We start from the raw sequence: 22,349 nt of genomic DNA on the forward strand, positions 1-22,349 counted from the left end.
TTTATTGCCCATGCCGCTAAATTTTATCTTGAATTTAGGGTTGCCTAAAAAGACTTGTGGGATGTTCTTCACCTGGAGACCTTCAAGTCCTGACATTATTGCATCTACCAGAATTGTGATTTGATTCGGGACTTCAGGTCGTACAATGTGCCAGCTTGTGATGAATGCTTTTTTGTGAATTGAGAGCAGGAGAGATGCGTGTTTTCCTTTGTGAGCTCTGACTGGTAAACACTTCAACCTTACTGAATCCGTCGGTCCCATTGCCTAACACAGCATCTCTTTACTTGCGTATGATGTGTGTGGTTCTGCTAATGTTGGCAGAATATTTTTCCTGGAATTATGAGTTTTCTTGCTTGAGTGTATGTTGGAATGAGTACGCAGTGGGGGTTATTGCATATGCTGTGTGTGGTTATGGTAATGTCTGAATATTGTTACTGGAATTGTGTTTTGTAGTTTGTGTGTGTTGGAATTTGTATGCTATGGGGGTTGTGTGTGTGAGTGTGGCTGGTGTGACGAATCCTGTGGTGGTGTTCCTGCTCCCTGAGGGGGAGACCCTTCCCATGAGGCCCGGGAGGTGAGGCTGCTACCCGATAGTCCCCCTGGGACTGGTACTAAGTGGGAGGATCTAATGGGCAGGGATTCGCCCTCTGCGATACAGAGAGGACATCATGGGCAGATGCAGTATTCTCAATCCCCTCACACTGCATTCCCGCCTCCTTCCTGACCTGCCTCTAACCTTCTCCTATGTATTTCATTAGGACCAGTAACATAAGTTCCCCTGACACGAGGAAGAGTAGGGACTACCTAGACATGAAACCCATAACAAATACTGGGATGAAGAAGAGTAGGGACTACCTAAGGGGAAGACTACGATCAAGTACTGGGACAAAGAGGAGGAATGGAACCATGAAATGTGGTTCCTGGAACACAAGGAAATGTTCTAGTGTTCCACAGAGAAGGCCTCCACCAAGCAACATATATATATGGACAAAGGACTTGGTATTGAGATGAGAGAAGTCCAGGACAGGACGGGAGCAGCTAGGCGCACAGGCGTGAAACTCAAATGCGTACCAGGACACGAGGAGAAGCAGACGCCAGCGGTCAGCCACATTGTGAAGAAGGGACTCCGGGAGTCGTCCCTGACAGGGAAGCAATCAGCAAGCGTCCCGGGCATACCACAGTGATTAGCACTGTCTGCAAGCCACAGAAGGGAAAAGACACCACGGAGGGCAAGCGGAACACCCGCTGTCCCAGGAAGAGCCAGTGACATGTTACAGCCCCAGAGAAGGTAAGGGGCAAAACACGCAAGATCCGGAGAGTAAACGGGAAGGCTGCAGAAACTGACACTGATCAAAGTCCCTAGCCCCCTTCCACTAATACTAAAGAGGTGTTACTAGAAGGGAGCGCTACTAGTAATTTTCCCTTCTCCTCGTACCAGTGAAAAGGCAAGGGCCGCTGGCCACCAGGGAAGGGTTGAGCAAAAATAAAATAAAAACGCCCTGAGAGAACTGAGAACCGAAGGGGGAGAGGCCCTCATTTCAATGGCCTTGGGAAGGCTACTGACAAAGAGAACTGGGTCGAAGACCCCACCTGTTAAAGTGAATGAAAACAAGGGGGAGGGAGTCATTCCCCCTGGTTAAGATAGTAAAAAGAAATGGGTCAGGGACCCACAGTGTGAACCGAAGAGAGCCTCCTTTTGTAGCTTCCTCTTGAGAGTGCCTGGCATGGTAGTGAACCAGGTTTGTCCAGACAAGCCACAGAAGAAACCAGGGTGTGGAGTGGGACCCACAACAAGCAAAGTATATGAGTAGGGCCTGGAGAACGGAAGGCATTCCCCTAGCCTTTGTGAACAATGGTAAAGAGTCGAGAAGGGCCCGGGGAAGGGAGTCGTTCCCCCCCCCTGTTACAGTGAAACCACTAGAAGAAAGCCATATACCCCCTGGTGTTGTGTATTTACCCCCTGATCATATGTACCGTGAAGCAAAGCCAAGGAAGGCCCAGGCAAGGGCATCATTCCCTGGGCACTGTGAACGCATCGAGAACCAGATACCTGGAGAAGGGAGGCATTCTCCAGGGACCCAATAGTGGAGCTAATTATGGGCAATATGATATTTGAGTTGGAACTTTACCTTTTTGATTTGAACTGAGAATGTGGAACTTTGTTTTGTATCTTGGAAAGGAACCGAGACCCGGGGAAGGGAGCCATCCTCGCAGGTGACGTTCCTACCTGCAATAGGAACTATAGAACATTGTCCAGAGGAAGGGAATCATTCCTCTGAACTAAGAATATCCTTTACCTCTTTAGTATTAGCTTGACATGTGAGACATAACTAATGGAGACTCTTCCTCCAACTAGCCAAACATTCACAGATCACCCAAGTTCTCACCAAGCTCCACTGACCCCCGTAACCCAGAGAATTGCCTTAAAACGACTCTGCATTGTATTTAAATCCTTCTACCACAAAACCCCTTCTTGCATTCACCAAGAACTCATCACTCACACAAACGCCACACAAGCAAACCAGCACCTCCTACACATTCCACTCTGCAAACTAACACGCACACAAAAGCAAGCATTTACACACTGAGCTACCTTTTCACATCTGCCTCAAAACACGTTTCCACACACATAACCCCCCTCCTCCCCTGCTACCACTTGTCTATCATAATCTTACCATCCCATCCTGAACATATTTTGTAATTTTTGATTCACCCCATCCCACCTTTTTTCAACCTTTTGAACCATGTAAGGCTCTCACAGACCTTAGGGCCAGAGATGAAAAAAATGTGAAACATAAACCACTGATGCACTAAAGCGTCACTTATGAGCAAACTGTGTATGGACATCTAAGGTCAACTCTGCTTCCACAACATCCCTGTTATTTTCACAGTTCCACCAATATTTTTGTTTTATTAGGTAGCACTAAAACACTACTTGTGAGCAAAAAACAGGACAACGTCTTGACAGGCAGAGCAAAACTAACACTAGCCTGCTACACATTTGGGACGCCACATTAAATTGACACCAAGACCAACAAATTCCATCTAAGGTACAGACAGTATGTTAACCTTTCAGCAAATCACAATACCAGATGCTTACAAATAGAGGGTGTATTGACCCATTACTTGACCCCATTACTCAGAGGGATGGGTTTTCATTCGCTTCATTGTTGGGTCTGTGTTTTGTTTTTACATTTTGATTTTGTATTGATTGTTGTTTTATTACACTTTCATCATATTTTATTAATTCTTTTGTTTAGTGCTCAGTTTGCGCTTTAACAAATGCTTGTAATAATACAAAAAAAATCACATTGCGTCTATCACTCTCCATTATCAGTCTAACATCCTCACACTATCCTATACCTTTAAACTTTCATTCATCTTCAGAAACTTTCATTCATCTCTCCTGCAGCATACCCTTATTTCTGTCCTCACAATCATTCATTCACACATCTTCCCTCGCTCTCATTCATCCGTCCTCACATTTGTATACCGTCACCCACCCCTCCTGCACGCTCTCTCCACTTTGTCTGCTTTCCCTGCAACGTATTCCCTGACCAACCTAATTGTGTCTTTGTATGTGTACTAAGAAAATGTTTTTACTATACAACAACCAAAAATAAGTTGCTGTGGCCTCTGCATCACCCTTTCACCTCCCATTCTACTGCCATCCATTACATCTTACCTCAAAGTCATACGCCCAGTGGATATTCAGTTCTCAGGGATGATGCTTAATTGCAGGTTTGTATGAGTGTCTCCTGCTGTTGCTTGCAACTCATGTGGTTCTTCATCCCCATAAATCACTAGTAGTGGGAACCTAACCCAAATATGAGTTTAGACAAGCAGGCCTGCTTGCTTCACATTGCTTCTCCTTTGCTTTCGAAGAACTGGAGTTGTGAAGAGGACCCTAGTCTGCCATGCAATTTACAGGTTGGTTGAAGCCCCCATTTTCAATAACTGAACGGAATGGCCTGGGAAAAGCTGTATGGCTGGGGTAATACATTTTGATAACTTAGGGCCTTTGCACTGTGCCCCACCATCTTTTGATCTTTAGCATGGCGCAACACTAGATGGCTATCAATCTATGTATAGCTGGGTTGGAGAGTCAGAGAAACTGTAAAAGTTGTTGACATGTTCATCAATATCTTGCCTAACTTCTGATCTTTGCTAATTTTGAATGTTCTGTTTAAATTTGTTGCTAGAGCAATGAAAAGAAGTACATAAATAGTGGTTTTGATGAAACTGGCTTGAATACACTTAGCCCTTCTTGAAGGCTTAAACTTGACATAGTTCTCTTGTTTTACTGCTGTTTCACCATAAAATAATGTATTTATTGTATTTTTGCTTTTCATAAGACTGATGCTTTTATGATGAATTTATACTTCAGACAGCAACACATCTACAATGGCCCAGAGTATCCAAGGAACTAACCAGGATCCTTTTTTGTGACCGGATACAGCAGTCTCCTATGAAGGTCTTTCCTTATAGGGTAAGTCTTCTCTGCAGAGACCAATGCTTCTTTAAGTAATGTCATCATTTTAATGTCGTTGGTAAATAATCTGTAAGATACTGCCTTTTACCATCTGTTCATCCTTTATTTTCATTTAATTTGTGTTGCCAAGTCTGAATAGTGTTCATTGAGTATTTCATGTGATGGATTGCAAAGCTATCTTTGCTTTTATCCTAACCTGTGGGAGGTTATTGGGAGTGCTGCATCAATTAGTTGGCTTCACATGCATGGAAATACTGGCAATATTATTTTTGTTGGGTTCATATTGTTATGCCATGTACTCCGAATTGTGAAACCTTATTAAAAGGTACGAGAGTGCACTACTTTGATTTTATGCTGTAGTCCTACCTAGGTGAAATTATTTTTAAACTATATACACAATGGCAGCTCTTCATTGAGCTCCGCGAAGCCCCTAAATAAATCTGGTACTTGCATCCTACTACCAGCGTTGTTGGCGAAATTGTCCCTGGTGGACTGGAGACTGGGGTCCCCTCTAGACTGGGATTGCTTGCTGATGCTGGAAACCCCTTGACTCTCCTGACCGAGTTCGGCTTTGCGGGGCTGGGACGCGCTTTCATATCCAGAGCAGGCTCTGCTGCTACAAAGTTGGATCGAGGTGTGCGCTCGACCGGCCCTCAGCAGAGGAAGCGATACAGGAAGCAGATAGAGGCCAGAGTCCCATCTGGCAACCGATGGGTGAAAGGGATTGAGGACCTGGTCTGGCTCGCTAGTCTACAGTCTTTTCCAGACAGCAAGAGAACCTGTGCTCCTCCGGCATCGACGCTGCTCTTCCCTGGCGGCTGCAAGGGCGTCGGCGTGCTGAGGAGCAGGGCGGCTGCTCCCGGGTGGATCCTGTGTGGGCTTGGCCCTGCTGCTGACTGAGCGGTTCTAATAAGGAGTGCTGCAGTGTCGGCCCACTCTGCTGACTGTCTGGGCTTGGCCGGCTCGGATTGTGGGAGTGACTGGCTCCATTGTGTGAGCGGGTAGAATAGTGGTGGCTGAGGCGGGTGGGACATTCTGCATGTCCGGGGACTATGGAAGCTCGGGTGCTCGTTAAGAAGTCCATCAACTCAAAAGGGCACTGTCTCAGTCCAAAGGCTCCTACACTATCCCTGTCACTACAACAAACAATAACTAAGATTTGGTCTTTGAACGTGGCCCAGGGGTATGGCTCCCTCCTCCTGTATGCAAGGTTTCTCAACACAAAAGTTCCAAGGTTTCAAAACCACAAACTGTTCAACAAAGTTCTCACAGGGCTAGGAGAATGACCCCCTTCTCCTAGCTGGTTCCCAAAGTGTTCAGTAAGTTTCTCAATACACTTGCAGTTCATTCAAGATGATTGTTACACATCCTACTTTAATTAGACTCTGTAACTTATTTCCCACCGGGACGATGAAGATGCTCCCTGAGCCCCACTCTACTCCGCATCACACTCCAGTGGAATTGCTCACGGATTTGTAATACGAAGTGACTTGCTATGTTAACTATTTCTTCATGAGTTCACAGTCTCAAATCTTTCAGTTTATTAAGTACTTTCCAGGTTACTTTCAAAACACAAGAAGAATCTGTATATTAACTTCTCATAAGCAAAGACAACATCAAAGTCAAAACAATACCCTTTTCTCCCTTATTGCAAAAGGGTTCATGAACCCTGTGGATTTACTCATGACGGGATTTGGTGCTGACGAAGCCAGTTTCAGCTATTCTTTTGCAGGACTGACTATGGTTGGTTTAGGTTTGCAAGACACAACCTATAAGGTTTGAGAGGGTGTCACAAATAGCTTTGGGGTTGTTGTTCCTTTGCCAACTATTGTTCTCAGGTTCTCAGAAGGAGAGGATAAACACTGTTCTCATCAACAAGACTCTGGGGTCTCTTCGGAGGGTTCTCCTTCTACTGTCTGAGTTGGAGAAGATAACCCCTTGAAAGACGCTTTGTGGAGTTGGAGGTTTGGATTTTTAAAGACGGATCTACTTCATAAACAATGTTCACCATGGTCTGTACTTGTAGTTCTTTTGTTTTAGTTTCTTAAATGAGTGTCTTAACTTCCCCCTCGGCTCCTTTCCAGACTTTGCGACTCCCATTACCTGTCTCAGATCGGGATGCTTCACCGGTTCTGCTGGGGATCTCGTGACAAAATAAATTGTTTCTCCAGCTGGGGCCTTCCCTCCGCAGCCCGATATTGTCCACTTCTCTGATTTTGGCAATGGCCTTGACCTACCCTTCTATATTGGTCTTGTCGCCACCACCACTCTGGATCTCCCCCAGAGTTGTGGTCGTCGCTTTGCAATATCTTTAGAGTAGCAGTCTCGGTGCTGTTGTCAGACTGCACTGTCCACCCATTACAGGCCACGCCACTGCAATGCACTCTGTCCTTTCGTTGGACCGACTCTCGGCCAAATGGTAAGACACTCTCCGGGCGTCTCACAAATAGTATAGGTTTGCTTTGCCAGGACGCAGTGCTGACTCCCCTCTTTGTTGGTCCTACTCTTGTCCACCAGCCACTAAGTATCACTTCTATTTTGTTTGGCGTTCTGCCACCATGCCGGACGCCCTCTCCAGTCTTTGCTTCGACTACTGCCAACCCCATGTCGGCCTACGCGACGTCCTTGTGCGTTCGCCGGAACAACACCCTCCGCATCTCGCTCTGCAACTTTGTTCTCTGGGGCGTCACTCACTGTTTTCCTGTGGTTCCTGCTCTTGCTCTGGCTCTCGTCTCTTCCTCTTCTCTGTGGATTTTGAATGGCTTGATATAGTTGGTTCTGCCCTAGCGTAACGTCAACTCCTATGACGACAGCTGGTTGAGCGTTTTCGTCGCTTAAAGTAATAGTTTTTAGGGTTTTCCTCATCTCCGTATTTATCATGTTAAGGTCATCCGATCTTATATAATAACAGTCTCTACTGGAATACTAGGTAAAGGAGATTTATGCGATGTTATCGCCATGTGGGATCGCGAATTAAAGGGGCCATGTCGCCAATTTGTGTCCTTATCCCCAGGAGGGAAGTTCCTCTCCTTAAGATCCTGCCACATGTTATCACCCCTATGGGGGACCTTAAGTTAGCAACCGCACCTCCCTAGCCTTATGGAAAGGGACTTCCCTCTGGAAAAAGTGACAGACACAAGTGATCACAGTTCAATAGTGTTTATTAAACTCTATAGGAAGGTTGGAAAAACGGCTAATCTAAACCTAATTCTAAGATGGGAGCAAGCTACGACCATCAAATAATAATAAGGTAACCCTGGTGGCGTCTTGTCAAATAGAAGGGCCTATACTAAGAAAAACCTTTTGCCAATCCTTACGCTAAATACAAACAAAGACTGTGGTATATTGTTCATAAGAAAGAAGTGTACGTAAATAAGAAGTCAGGCTGTGGTAGCTGGGGGTCTCCCTCCCTCATGTTTTGAGCACAGGACAAGGCGGGACTCTGGAGCACAGCACACGCTTGAGCTTTCCCAGCATGAGACTGCCGTTCCGTTCTCGGGTATCAGGACCTTTGGTGGTTAAATCTCTTTTCTACAAAAAGTCTCTTCCCTCCAAGAACCTGATGTGTTCCCAAAATGATAAACAAAAGTTCCTTTCCGCATATACGTTGGGTGATGACCTTCACCCCTGGATCCCCCTCTTTTGGGCTCAGACCCTTCTCGACTGTTTGCCTCCTTCCGTCAGATTCATTACGGCCTTATTCGGTGGATAATGGCTTTCACCCCTGGATCCTCCTCTTCCGGGCTCAGATCCTTCTCAAGTGTTAGCCTACCACCTTTGGGTTCACTACGGCTTCTCAACACAATCTTCTCTGACATTCACAAGTCTTAATGTCCTTCATTCACTCTGGCCAACACACTATTTATTGGGACTTTAGGTTTTGCCCCCTTTTCATCATCATCCCTCCGTCGGGGTCACTCTTGCCAACTTTGCCAATCACACAATTCCTTGCAATGCGGGATTCACTTCCCTTAGTTTCACAATCATCTGCCAGTCAAAGACTTTCGACTGTATAGGGGATTTTACTAGTCCCCTGTATGACCACTTTGACCCCTTTCTCTCGCCTCTCCCAAGGCCTTCTGGTAACGGTAGTTTCAACAATAGGATAATCGCCCAGAGATTCCCAAGTGAGCACCCACGTACTGCCTGACTCCTCTGTATCTGGTTTTCCCCTCCCGTATTAACAGTTCTTTGTATTTTCTTCAATTAGCCACTTGCTACTTTTGTTCAACACATTCTGGTTTCTTATTGGCTCTCCCCTCGACTCACTAGCTGTGATGAACCGCTTGGCTTTACTTGTCTCTAGATTCAAAGGCCGGCACCATGGTGGCAAGTATCTCTCCCCGGCTTGGTTATCAGCGGAGCAGGGCTCTGTGTACCGTTGACATCTGCTGCAACACACGCTGGCTATTATTTGCGGTCTTAGGATTCCTTCCACAGAGGTTTCTCAGGCCTTGGACGGAAAGGGCATGGTCGCTTCTCTCCTTGTCACACTCTCGATTTGCGCCGTCTTTCTCCTCCTCTTGAACTGCTCTGCTGAGTTAGCTCTCTCGTTGTGCGGTCTGCCTTGCTCGTCTTGTGCTCTAGTGCTCCACCTTTTTATCCCTGTGGGGAAGGGAAAGGGCTGTCAGGTGTGTGTGATTCTGGTCAATTGCCTGACCTTTGTGTTGGGACATCTTAGGTAAACGGCTCTAGTGTTTGTCCGTTGTCTTTTGTGGTGGGCGAAAGTGTTCGTGTTGGAAAAGGGGGGGTAGAATGTTTGAGAATCCTACATAGTAGGATGGGGGAAAAGGTGTTATAAGAAGGGGGATACCACGTCTCACCCGTCGGAATCCCACTTCCACTTCCCGAGGAGCCCCCATGCAGGTGATCCTCCCACACTGGTTCACCCCCAGGAAATGGATCCAATAGCGATGGCCGTGTCCTGGCCACCTGGATGACAGATCCCTGAGGACTAGTAAGTGAGACACTTTCAGGTTTCTCACATACCCTTCCCCTACACAAGGTGGATATGCCTGTACTTCATCCAGGTTCCTTGTTGTTAAGACCTGGAAGAGAACAGGGACGAGCGATATCCAGGAACATTTGCATATTCTTTTGATTAGTTGTGCTCAGTGTAGGTAGAGGTAGAGTAGGTTCATCTGTCTCTTTGCAATAACCCATGAATTGGGGTTTAAGGGCTGTTTTGGGTTCAGTGTTTTCCCACTCTCATATTGGGGAGTTTTGGGAGTAGCAGTTCGTCTGCCATGATCTTTGGGGTAAAAAATCTCTGAAGGTGGGTGGAGATTCCTGTAAGAGTGTAGAGAAAATGGGGTGTTAACCCCCCCCCCCCCAGAATAACCTCTTCGGGGAGTCTGGGAATTTTAGCTGATGATATTTCAGAGGACTCTCCTCGGATCTCAATGTGTACTGGTATTTTAGGGTATACGTCATTGTCCCCATGTACACATGTCACTCTAACTAGGGCTGCGTTGTCCAGATCCTTTGTTGTAACTAAATCGGCCCGTATAGCTGTTTGCTTGCTACATTAGTCGATCAGGGCCCTCACTTGCCTCCCATTCACCCAAGCCTTTTCATATGTAAACTCGACAGGAGTTTGACACAAGCAAATACTAAAGGTCTCTAGTTCTTCCAGTTCTTTACCCTTCAAACAGCCTATTTCCTTGGGTTCGTCCTTTTATATTCTTTGGACACTGTCTAGCTAAATGCCCTGTTTCTCTACATGAGAAACAGAGCAGAGGAGGTGGTCTGCTTCCTTTTTACTTCCTCCTTTCTACTTTCATCCTTAGCTTTGTGTCACTTTTCTTACAGATTTCTACTCTTTCTCTGGGTGTTCCTTCTTTGATCCTGTGTACCCACCCTTGTTTATCTACTCCTTGAGGTTGAGTTTGATGGATGGACTTATGGTCCTTCCGTTCGTCCCATTGATGGGCCAAATGGAAATGTTTAGCTGCATTTGTATAAAGAAATGCCACTGAGAACAGCTACCTGCCTACACACGTCCTGGGTGTGTCTAGTTGCACCAAGTGCTATCAATCATGTTAGTCAATCGGTCAAAACATGAAAAATAGAGATGAACATATTTTAATTTATAAGTATAAAAAACACTCAAAATATTTTTTAAAAAAGACAAATGCACTTTGTTTACACGAAACATCACATAAAAAGTACACAATTTATGAAAGTCGATAGAGTGACAGAGTCAAGGACAAATGAATGATTGATTGAGGATATATGTAATAGTAACATGTCTACCTCACATCCTTACTAACCCCACACATATTGTTTCAATTTAATAATCTTGTTCGGGTTGATTTGTTAGAAAATATCGACTTTCATAAATTGGGCACTTTTTATGTGATGTTTCGTGTAAACAAAGTGCATTTGTCTTTTTAAAAAAATATTTTGAGTGTTTTTTATACTTATAAATTAAAATATGTTCATCTCTATTTTTCATGTTTTGACCGATTGACTTACATGATTGATAGCACTTGTTGCATGCAACTAGACACACCCAGGATGTGTGTAGGCGGGTAGCTGTTTTTAGTGGCATTTCTTTATACACATGTTTACACCTGGTCCTCAGCCACACAGCCCCCTAAAAAAGAGGACTCCCTAGCTCTAATTGCTTTTTCTACTAATGTTTAGCTGCATCCAAATGGTTAAGTGCAGTCTTGATGGCTGTGGCTAGAGTAGGTCGATTAAACTGAAGGACAGATTTTTGCAAAAAAGGGGGTAGAGAATTTGTAAACGGTTCTAAAGTAATCATTTCCGTTAGTCCTTCTTAGGACTTGTTATTAATCCATAGGGCCACTATGTTTTTAATACGTTCACCCAGTTCTAAGATTCTAGGTTTAACCTAATGGCCCGTTATTTCTGTCTATAAAAACTACAGGTCTGTCCCACTCTTTTTAGTAACCCTTCTTTGATGGATAGAAAAGTGGCTCCATGTGCAAGGTTAAGTAGCTAATATGAAGTTTGGAGTTCGCCTTTCAATAAGGGACCCAAGTAGCATCTTTGTAGGTTCTCTTCCCATCCCAGTTGGTTGGCCAGGCGCTCGAAATGTAAAAATACATTTCTTAAATCTTCGCCTTCAAGATATGGTTGAAGTACGCTCTGTGGTAGTAATGGCCTTTTTTTGCAATTAAATTGACGTCAAATTTTCTTGGAGCCTATTTTCTGGCTGTATCTGATGGCCCAGTGATTGGGCAATGACGTTGGCTAAGTCGCCCATTTCTTCCGTGGCCGTAAGGGTTCCTTCTGTGGTATCTGAATCGGAAAAGAAACAGCTTGGTTATCAGCGGAGAAGGTCTGCATGTACCTTGACATCTGCTGCAACACACGCTGGCTATTGTTCGCGGTCTTGCGATTCCTTTCGCAGAGGTTTCACGGGCCCGGGACGGAAAGGGCAATGTCGCTTCTCTCCTTGTCACCCTCTCGATTCGCGCCGTCTTTCTCCTCCTCTTGAACTGCCATGCTGAGTTTGCTCTCTCGTTGTGCGATCTGCCTTGCTCATCTTGTGCTCTCGTGCTCCACCTTTTATCACTGTGGGGAAGGGAAAGGGCCGTCAGGTGTGTGTGATTCTTGTCAATTGCCTGACCTTTGTGTTGGGACATGTCAGGTAAGCAGCTCTAGTGTTTATCCGTCGTCTTTCATGGTGTGCAAAAGTGTTTGTGTCGGAAAAGGGGGTGGGAGGGATAGTGTTTGAGAATCCTACAAGGTAGGATGGGGAAAAGGTGTTGTAAGAAGGGGGATACCGCGTCCCACTTCCACTCCCAGAAGAGCCCCATCCAGGTGATCCTCCCGCACTGGTCCACCCCCAGGAACTGGATCCATCTGGATGACAGATCTCCAGGGACTAGTAAGTTAGACACCTTCAAGTTTCTCACAGTAATTAAACTGGATCGAGAAGCAGCAGTTGGTTAAGTGTAATGAAAACGTGATCATATGGTGGGGGAATCTCAATACAGTACTGGATCCTATGGAGGACAGGTCAGCGGGTATTCGCAGACCGCGCAAGAAGGTAGCAGACAAAATTCTTCAGTTGGATAGGCTATATGGGCTCACGGATGTATGGAGGGATAGGCATCCTGGGGGGGGGGCGGGAGTTCCCTTTCCATTTGTCGGTGAACCAATCATCATCTCATGTTGCATCAAGGAGCCAGATGGGTAACAAGCTGTGATATCTGGGCGTGCACGCTAGCCGATCATTCTCCTCTGGGTATGCACCTTGATGTTCCCGGGAGCCTAACGGGCAATGTAGGCTAGAAGTTTAAACACAAAGCTTTAACTGATGGGGTGTTCTGAGCAGAGCTGCGGGAGGGCATTGAAATTCTTTTCGGGGAAAACGCAGGATCAGTTTCCTCTGCTGTATGTAGTACTATGGGAGGCCTTGAAATTTGTTATTAGGGGGTTTGCATCGCCAAAGAATGTGGTATCCCTAAGCTAATTAGGAGGGAGCTGGATGATCATTTGAAAACGCCTAAAGACCTGGAAAGGGATGGGGATGAAACTGAGGAACCGGGTACACTAGCTAAGATACAGGCTACACTGTCTCTGTTTAGAGAAACGGCACATAGGGAGTGTAAATATCTAGGTAGGCAGTCAGCAGTTCGACAATATGGGGAGGGGCAGCGACCGTGGAAAATGTTGGCATGGGTTGCGAGAGCGCAGGCTCCTAAAACACATATACATGCTGTGAGAGACTCTAATGGGGCCCTACAATGTACTGATGCAAGTATCATTAAAGCGCTCACCGAATAGTATACTCAGTTATATACCTCTGTGCTGGAGGCTACTCTGCAACAAATTGAGGGCTATTTGGATAAAGTGGCGCTGTATTGGTTTTCCTTCCCCTATGGAAAGGGAAGCGCTCAATGATATGATGATATGATATGGCATTTGTAGCGCGCCTATACACAAGTGTTTCAAGGCGCGACGAGGCAGGGAGGGGGGAACAAAGGGAAGACAGACAACGATCCTACTAGGCCAATTGTCATTCAGATCGCGCATGTGCAAGTGCAGGGGTAGGGGAAAGAGAGAAGGTGCAAGGGGAAGGGGGGAAGTGCAGTACAAGGTAAGTAGAATAAAAATAAATAAATAATAAATAAAGAGGGCCAGCTGGTGGCAAGTGCAAGGTAAGTGCAGACAAGTGCTGGGAAGTGGGGGCTGTCGGGATACAGAGACAGTCCCGCAGTGCAGGGATTGCCAGGGAGGGGTTGCCAGGTAGGCAGTGCAAGTCGAGAGTGGCAGGGCCCAGGATCGGGGTCGGTAAGAGTGGCCCAGTTGCAGATACAGTGCAGTTTCAGCAAGAATTAGCAGGGGAGGGGGAGAGAGAAAGCAGAGGCAAAGAGGAAGGTTTTGAGGTGCTTCCGGAACCGGAGATGGTCCTCCTCAAGTTTCAGGGAGACGGGAAGGCTGTTCCAGAGGGAGGCCCCAGCCGCGGAGAGAGATCTACCCCCAGCTCGTTGCTTCGAGAAGCGGCTGACCCTGAGGGAGTTGGAGACGGATGAGCGAAGGGCTCGGGGAAGGAAGATATTTAGGAAGAGAGAGTTGAAGGTATTTAGGCCCCAGGCCCCAGAAGGCCTTGTGGACAATGCAGAGGGTTTTGAACTTTATCCTTGCAGCCACTGGGAGCCAATGTAGAGATTTCAGTCCTGGAGAGATTCGGTCCCTGGGCTTGAGGCCAAGGACAAGTCTTGCAGTTCTGTTCTGGATAAGTTGCAGAGGGCGGAGAGTGGAGGCAGGCAGATTAAGATAGAGGCTGTTACAGTAGTCCAGCTTTGAGAGAACCAGGGCTCGGGAGACAGTGAGCTTCTGGGGGAAGGAGAGGAAGGGAAGAATACCTCTGAGGAGGTGCAGCTGGTAGTGTGACTTCTTTGAGACGTCAGATATATGAGGAGAGAAGGAGAGTGTGGAGTCGAAGATAACCCCGAGGTTTTTTGCATTGCAGGTAGGAGCAGGAAGGGGGCCAAGAGAGGCCGGCCAGAGAGCTGCAGGGAAGGAGGGAGTGGGTGTGCCGATGAGGAGAATCTCAGTCTTACTGGCATTAAGGCAGAGGTCATTAGCGGCGCACCATTCCTGGATAGCAGACAGACAGTCAGAGATGAGGGAAGGAGAGGAGGAGGAGGAGGCCGAGGGTAGCCTGAAAATGAGCTGGGTATCATCCGCATAACAATGAAAGTTGGGGCAGAGAGCAGCGATGCGGTGGGCAAGGAGTGCCAGATACTGGTTGAACAGCCAGGGGGAAAGATTAGATCCCTGGGGGACACCACAGGTGGAAAAAAAGATGTCAGAGAGGAAGGACCCCAGTTGGACCTGGGAGGGTCGATTGGAAAGGAAAGAGGTCAGCCACGCCAGAGCCTGACCAGTGATACCCAGGTTATCACGAAGACGGTTGAGCAGGATGGCATGGTTGACAGTGTCAAAGGCAGAGGAGAGATCAAGCAGGATGAGAAAACAAGGAGTGTTGGAGTCGAGATTCAAGAGCAGGTCCTCACGGATGTTCAGGAGAGCAGTTTCCATGCATCTGGCAGCTCAGAAGCCAGATTGATGGTCATGGAGACTTCCAACAGATTCAGCATGGAGGTTAAGCGGGGAGATGGCCAGTTTCTCCATGAGCTTGCCAAGGAAGGGGGTGATGGAGATTGGGCGATAGTTAGCCGGGCAGGAGGGGTCAGAAGAGGGTTTCTTAAGAAGAGGGTGCACAAGGGAGTGCTTAAGGGGGGATGGGAAGACTCCAGAGGCGAAGGAGTGGTTGCAAAAGTCAGCCAGGGCCAGAGCCAGGGCATCGATGTGGTCCTTGATAGTTTTGGAGGAACAGGGGTGGACCTGTTTTGACGAGACTTTCATAGATCGGACTTGTCTGGCAACCTCAGCCCCATTACCCTTTACAAGGTTCAACATGTAATCCAGGTGCTGCCGGGAGGGAAGTCACAGGGGCCGGACGGGCTGTCAGCTGACTTTTATAAGGCCTAAGTTGCAAAGATTGCTCCATATTTGCTTCAGGTCTACCAGCAGACGGCAGAGGGACACTTGCTCCCAGTGTCATTGAGTGAAGCAGTGGTGACTTTACTGCTCAAACCGGTGAAAGACACAAGGGATTGCTCGGATTATTGCCCGACCTCCCTCATGAACACTGATAATAAAATCCTCGCCAAAGTGCTGGCCAACACACTGGCACCCTGAAGGCTAGATGTGTGGAGTTTATTCCTGGTAGGTCCACTTCATATGAAGAAGGTTGAAGTATTGGTTGGATCCCTGGTTAAAATGGTGCTGGGTCAGGCTGTTGCCAATCGTTACTGTGGTGTATGCATGTTAGGTCAAGGAATCCCTTCTGGCAACAATAAGGTTTTCATGTTCTGGTTTATAATTGGCAAATGTAAGCCTGGGTTGGCAGGCCAAAGGAGAGAAGGCCAACACATGTTTCGACCAAGGGTCTTTATCAAGGCGGAAGAGTATGGAGTTGTGTGGTCTCCTTGAATAAGGTACTGGTTAGTGTCTTTTGTGCCCGGTGGGGCCGCTGTGTTCAGTGTGGCTCACGGAGACGCCAGGCATAAGCTCTTCACATGTTTCATAAGCTCTCATTGCCGACTTTCACTTGGCTTACACCTTTACATGTCCATCAATGCTTTTATCTTGCTTTCTCTGTGTTCAAATTTTCACATCACTCTCCTTTCAATCGTTCAGTATTCATCTAGTTTGCATATCTTTTCTTTAGTTTGGTATTCAATAACTTAAAAATTACTTTGCAGCTTGTTTGGTATTCAATATCTTCCATTCAGTCTCCAAACCCATTCATTACTTGTTTTCATTCGATCAGCATCTTCCTCTGCCCAAACCCAGCCCCCGGAGCGCCCCGGCATGAGTGTTCCGTCTCTGTCACTCAACGGTACATGGCCGCTCCTCTGAGTGCTTTCGGGTTCTTCTCCGGCTTTCTCTCACTCCCCTTCCACTCGTCGGGAGCTCTGGCGAGCAGCGCCCTCCCCCTTCCGAACCTTTTTTTCTGCTGTCTGCAGTTTACAGGAGTCTCCTGTGTCCCACAGCTCCAACTGTGGACACATGGCTCAGGGATCTGCAGCGCCCTCGACCCTCTTGTGGCCCGTTCAGGGCCCTGCTCTCCTGCAGCACTCTGCATTATTTTCACTGGTCCCTCTCCAGCCTGCTCCACGTCTGGCTGCCACATCCTTCTCCCAAGGCGCGTCTCTCTTACCTTCTTGCTCGTTTCTCCTTATATGCACCTATGGCCTCTCAATTGGCTGCAGGTGCAAGTCCTTTGTCTCACCACTATTACCTTTATTAATGGGACATGACTGACCATTGTAGTGGTGTTCCACAGCCCTCTTCATCACCCCAGTACCAAAGTGTTATGCACAAATGGAAGTGTGCATCACTCCCAGTAGCCTCTTCCTCGTTCATTCTTAAATTAATATAAAAATGGGACAGTTGGTGTGTGTAAAAGAGGGAAAGACTTAGAATATTCTACAAAGGTAGGGTGTATTCTGACAAGGGAAAGTGGGATACAGTGTCTCACCTGATGACATCCTTTCCCACACTCCCCAAGGTCCCTCCACCCAGGTGATCCTGCCTCACATATCCACCCCCAGGGTTGGGATCCAAAAGCAATGGCCTTTCCTTGGCCACCTGATCCATGGGGCGTAGATGGGAGGATTTCCTCAGGTTCCTCACACTTGCCAGGAAGGATGTAAAGAATTCTGAGCAGCTCACTGGAAGATGGCTAGTGTTAGTGCTAGCTCGCGAGTGCAAGGCAATCCAGGTAAGGTTCACAGAACTAATAGAAGGCAGGGTCCTGGTTGATATATGGAGCAGAAAAACAGGGGGGAGAAAGCGAGGAAGAAGGCAGCTGAGTAGCAGGGTCCAGGATAAGACGGGCAGACAAGGCGCAGGCAGGATACAAGGAGAAGACAAGGAAAACAAGGAAAGCTTTCACAAAACGAATACACTAAGGTGCTCAGCGAGGCAAACTATAGCTTGCGTTGAGACGTCAGGTCCCGGTGTCTGTCTCCGTTGTTATGCTTGCCAGAATTGGAAACAGAATTGTTTTTTCTGGCCTATGTCCCCACTTAACTGAGGATGTTTTACCCCTAGGCACACAGCTATAGATACAGGCAGTTAGCCAAACCACAATCTCCTCTGCTGACTTCATATATCTATAGCTGTCAATTTCTCCTCTACTCCAACTTTTAGCCTTTTCCAAGTTCCTATCTGACCATCGCAATCTATTACCTCTGCTATTTATTTCTAACTCGCCCGTTCTGTCTTTGATTATTGTCCTTATAGCCCTGTTAGTAAAGCTAAGACATAGAGTTGCATGGTCACTAAACTCATTAAAGTTAACCTGCAGTTCCAGAACCTTAACTAGAATCGCTGTGTTAACAAAAATGTAGTCCAGAGTATAGGTACAGATATTGTTGTGCCATGTCTGCCCCATAGGAATATCTGTTTCAACTGTACCATTCACCATCTTTAGCTCTATTTCTTCAAAGAAAGTTTTTCATCTATGATTTTTGTTATTATTCTTGACCTTGATTGCAGTGCAGATGTTACCATTGACAGTCATAATTTTAGAGTTTAAGTCCCCTGCAATTATAATATCCATTTCACCACCATCAAAGTACCTACTAGTAATCAACTCAAAGATAGTACCCTGGATACCCAGTGTGAGTTCATACCCCGGAGGGTCATACACATTGATTACCAACACCTTTTGTAATCCTCCAATTAAGATTTCAACACCCAAAACATTATTATCACCGATAATAGTATGGATTTCTTTAGATGGAATATCGTTGGCCACCAGTGTGACCAGTCCCCCATAAGGTCGCCCTTTCAAACCCCTACTAGCACCATGACCATAAGATGTAAAGCCATCAAAATATGATGATGGCATTAGCCAGGTCTCCTGGAGAAGGATAAGATCAGACACACAAATTAGATTACGAGAGCCATCCTTCTTGAAAAGGTGCGTATGGCCCCTCGTATTCCATGAAATAATGTTGGTGTCTACTCAATTATTGGTCATCATTGGGGGTAGAAAAGAGTAGAGCCATTCCCAATGTGCTCTTACATTGGGGTCACTTTTGTTATCTATTTTAGTTTTTTCATATTGCACACCTTTACTATGTGCTTTGTGGTTATACTTGTTGCTATTTGGATTACCTTTTGTTAACCCGATTACTCACACATTCACAGTACAATTCATAACCCCTTTTATTGAACTCTTCTGAATGGTCTCTGATTAGATTGACAACCTCTTCTGCATATCAATGGATCGTTATCATATCATCACACTGTTCTTCAAATTTAAGGTCCTCGCTTTTAATTAACCTTGGTGGCAATAATTGGTTGAAAACTTCCAGCAAACAGCTCTAGTTAATGACTTTCCTCCTTCCTTTATTAATAGCCCTGATGTTAAATGATTTCAGTGGGAGCACTCTTTTTTTTCTTCCACAGGAATCAACCTTATTACATTTGGTAGAATTATTAGCAGTTATCACTTCCCTTTGTACATCTTTAGGTTCATAGTTGGATTCACATGGATATTGCGTTACCATTAAAAGAAGATTTAGACCTATCATCAGAACTTTCCAAAAATCTTCTTATTTTTCTGGTATTTCCTTAACCACTTTAGTTTTTCCTGTCATCACTCCTATTAGCCAGTTAGTGAGGTTTCCTGATTTAGAGGTAGCTCTTCTAGCTGCTTTGTTCCTCGAGCGCTTCGAAGGGCGTTTAATATTCTGGGGTTTCACTACAACATAATTTTCACCACTGTCCACTACAGCCTTCGGTATATTGCTCTCAAAGTTCACCAACTTTTTTCTCCTCTTCCTTTCTATGTTTGATAATTGTACATCTTCACCACCCTCATTATCGCTACCCAATAATATCTCGACTTTAGTTGATTCCAGATTATCTGGTAGCGTGAGACAATTGTCTTTGGCTTAATGTATCTTCACATTTGTATCCAGCGTTGATAGACCAATACACCCAAAAGACTGTCGATTGGGATTTCCCTTTCCCAAACCAGCCAGAAGAGCTGCATTGATTTGTACCTGGCATGCAATATTATGTGATAATCTTAAGAGAATTTTAAGAGCGAAACTGGTTGTTTCATAATGTGCCTCTTGTTCTTTGACTTTTTCACCTAATAGGCATTCCCATGTCTACCGTTCATTCCTTCAAGTATTAAGAACTTGGTCTTTGCTAGAGTTGGATGTTACATCATTTAGACCAGTGAGCTGGAGTGAACAGAATAAGCGTGTGGAAACAGAAATATGATTCTCATTACAAATACCCGACTGATTTCTCATATTTCTTTGATCATTAGCCACAGATTTTACAGCTTTCTCAACTATCTTTTTCCAAGTTGATGATTTGCCCTTCCACGTTGTAACAAATGTTTAGAAGTGAATTGTTATCATCCATCTCGGCCGTTGTGCAGGCCGCCTCCTCAACAAGCATCACAGATTCAGTTGGTTCATTATGTATTTCAATACGTACCGTTGAAACAGGAGGGCGCACAAAAAAAATCTATAATTTTTGTCAAAGTAGAGGCCATATTCAAGTCTGCCTCTTCTTGCACAGGCGCCAATTTATTGTGCCCCTTTGTTTTGGCATTCAGTTTCTGTTTATTTCTTAGTTTCATATTCAACAAGCAGATTCAAACCGCCTGCTCTTTCCAACCACAATTAACGCCTGTTCTTACTTTTAGTCAGAGCAGCAGGACAAAACACGAGATCAGAGGCGCCTCAAAGACTTTTATTGTCCACAGTCAGTGCACCTGATCAAGCGCTTCCTAAAAGGCACAAATATATGTAAATTTACAGCAACGTTCCGCTCATAATGGGGGCGGCTCAAAGACTGCCAGAGCCAACAGTTGCAACACTCAAACGAGCGGCTTGGAGACTTCTAGCATCCACAACCACCGCACCTGCACGAGCAGATCCTAAGAGTCACGGATTATACTTGCTTTAGCCCGGCCCCATGAGTAGTTAACAGCAGCGAAAAGCTTGTACCGTGGGCGGCTCAAAGACTACCAGAGTCAACAGTCGCCGCACTCTAGCACGCACGTCCGTATGCTTCCTGGGCACAGCAGCTAAAGACACGCCGGTGAGTTGAGAAACGCGAATACTTTTAACCAGTAGTAAGATTGCATAGGACAATTTAAGTCAAAAATTAATGTCAAAGTTCGACGTTCCCTCTTCACCACCGATGATTCCAATGATTTTAATGCACTATATTCCAAATACGTAGGGCCACGGCCGCCTCTAAGTTTCAGGGAACGTTTGGCCTGTTAACGTATGCTATCAATCTTACCAACAGCAGGAGGAGCAAACTTTCAATGCTTCAGCCCTTCACCCTCCACCCTCCGACTACGGACTGCAGAGTGTCCGCTTCAGGCTCCACTTCGCCGCCCACTTCGCAGATCCTGTGATATTTTGTCAAAGGAATGGGTAGAGCTCCTCCTCAGCACGAACAGCGTTACAACGTTCAAACAGCCTTTCCTTCTCACAGATAAGTGGCAGAATGAGCTGCAACAATGACACCCAGTCATCGTCTACTTAAGTCAAGGAGCATCGAAAGAATTGTTTGAGTCTGATTCACTCTTTCTGTAATGCCATTGCTCTGAGGTTGGTAACCTGAGGACATTGCTCTTTTTATTCCCAACAGTTTGCAAAGTTGGTCCAAACCTGGAGATGTACTGACTGCCACAATCCGAGATAATGGAAGAGGGTTAGCCATGAAGCCGAAAAATGTCCGTAAAGAATACTGTAGTCATTTCGGCTGCTGAAGGCAACTTGGCTAGTGGAGTGAAATGAGCCATTTCTTTAAAAGGAATCAATAGTAACCATGATGGATATGCAGTCCCTTGAAGGGGTTAAATCAACAATAAAGTCTGTGGCGATTATTGGCCAGGGTCTTCCGGGAAGAGAGGGCTGGCGTAAAAGTCCAACGGGTCTATCCTTAAGTGTTTTATTCTGGGCACATACCACACATGAGCGAACATGATTTCTTACAGTTTGAGCAATGGCTGGCCACTAGAATTGCCTCCGAAGAGTTTGTAGAGTGGCTGTGATATCCCTATGAACGGTAGGAAAGGAGTCATGATACATCTGAAGTGCAGCATCCCGGGTTGTAGTCGAAGGTAAATACAGACGTTTCTATTTAAACATGTACTCGTCTTTCTTTTCCAGACCCAAGGGATTTGAGAGATGTAGACCTTGCCATTCCTGAGATTGAACAGTGTCTTGATGTACTTGGTTCAAAAAACGATCCACATGGCAGAGAAACACCTTCTGCTGCAGGATCGTGGGATAAGAACCAGGCAAGGACTCCAGAAGGTCAGGTCTTCTGGATAACGTTCTTTGAGCCTGGATGTAGGTGAGATGGAATTGAAACTGAGCAGAAAAGTATTCCCAGCGGGCTTGTCGGCTGTTGCGACACACTGGATTGTAGCACTTGCAGGTTTTCGTGTTCAGTTTGGATTTGGACATGATAAACAGTACCTAACAGAAGATGACACCAATCCAAAAATGCCTGCCGAAAAGCCAGTAGTTCTTTCTAAAACAGAATAGTGACTTTCAGAATCTGAAAGTGTTCTTGACAAATAAGCTACGGGAGGTTCTGCTCTGTTTTCTTGCAATTGTTTTAGTGCAGCCCCTGTGGCTGCCTCAGAGGCGTCTGTTTCCACTATAAAGAGCCTTGAGGTGTCTGGCTGACAAAGGATAGGAGCTTCTGTGAACGGCTACTTCAAATGTTTGAAGGCCTTCTCCTATTCTTTGGACCAAACATACAGAACATTCTTTTTTAGTAGATATGTAATTGGTAAGACGATTTC

General features: G+C 45.9%; 1 protein-coding gene across 5 annotated transcripts in view; it reads left to right on the forward strand.

Annotated features, from left to right (window-relative positions):
- Positions 1-22,349, forward strand: part of DOP1A (DOP1 leucine zipper like protein A) — a 2,904,166-nt gene that overhangs the window by 14,257 nt on the left and 2,867,560 nt on the right. For 4 of the 5 annotated variants that reach the window (XM_069606322.1, XM_069606320.1, XM_069606324.1 and 1 more), the window contains exon 2: positions 4,388-4,489. The gene's annotated coding sequence lies outside the window, so the exon portion shown is untranslated. Of the gene's footprint in view, positions 1-4,355; positions 4,490-22,349 lie in introns of all 5 variants that reach the window. The other variant, XM_069606321.1, reaches the window with a different exon arrangement.

The sequence above is a fragment of the Ambystoma mexicanum genome, chromosome 4p (genome assembly GCF_040938575.1).
Source record: "Ambystoma mexicanum isolate Mex_15411 chromosome 4p, UKY_AmexF1_1, whole genome shotgun sequence".
In the NCBI taxonomy this organism is placed as follows: Eukaryota; Metazoa; Chordata; class Amphibia; order Caudata; family Ambystomatidae; genus Ambystoma; species Ambystoma mexicanum.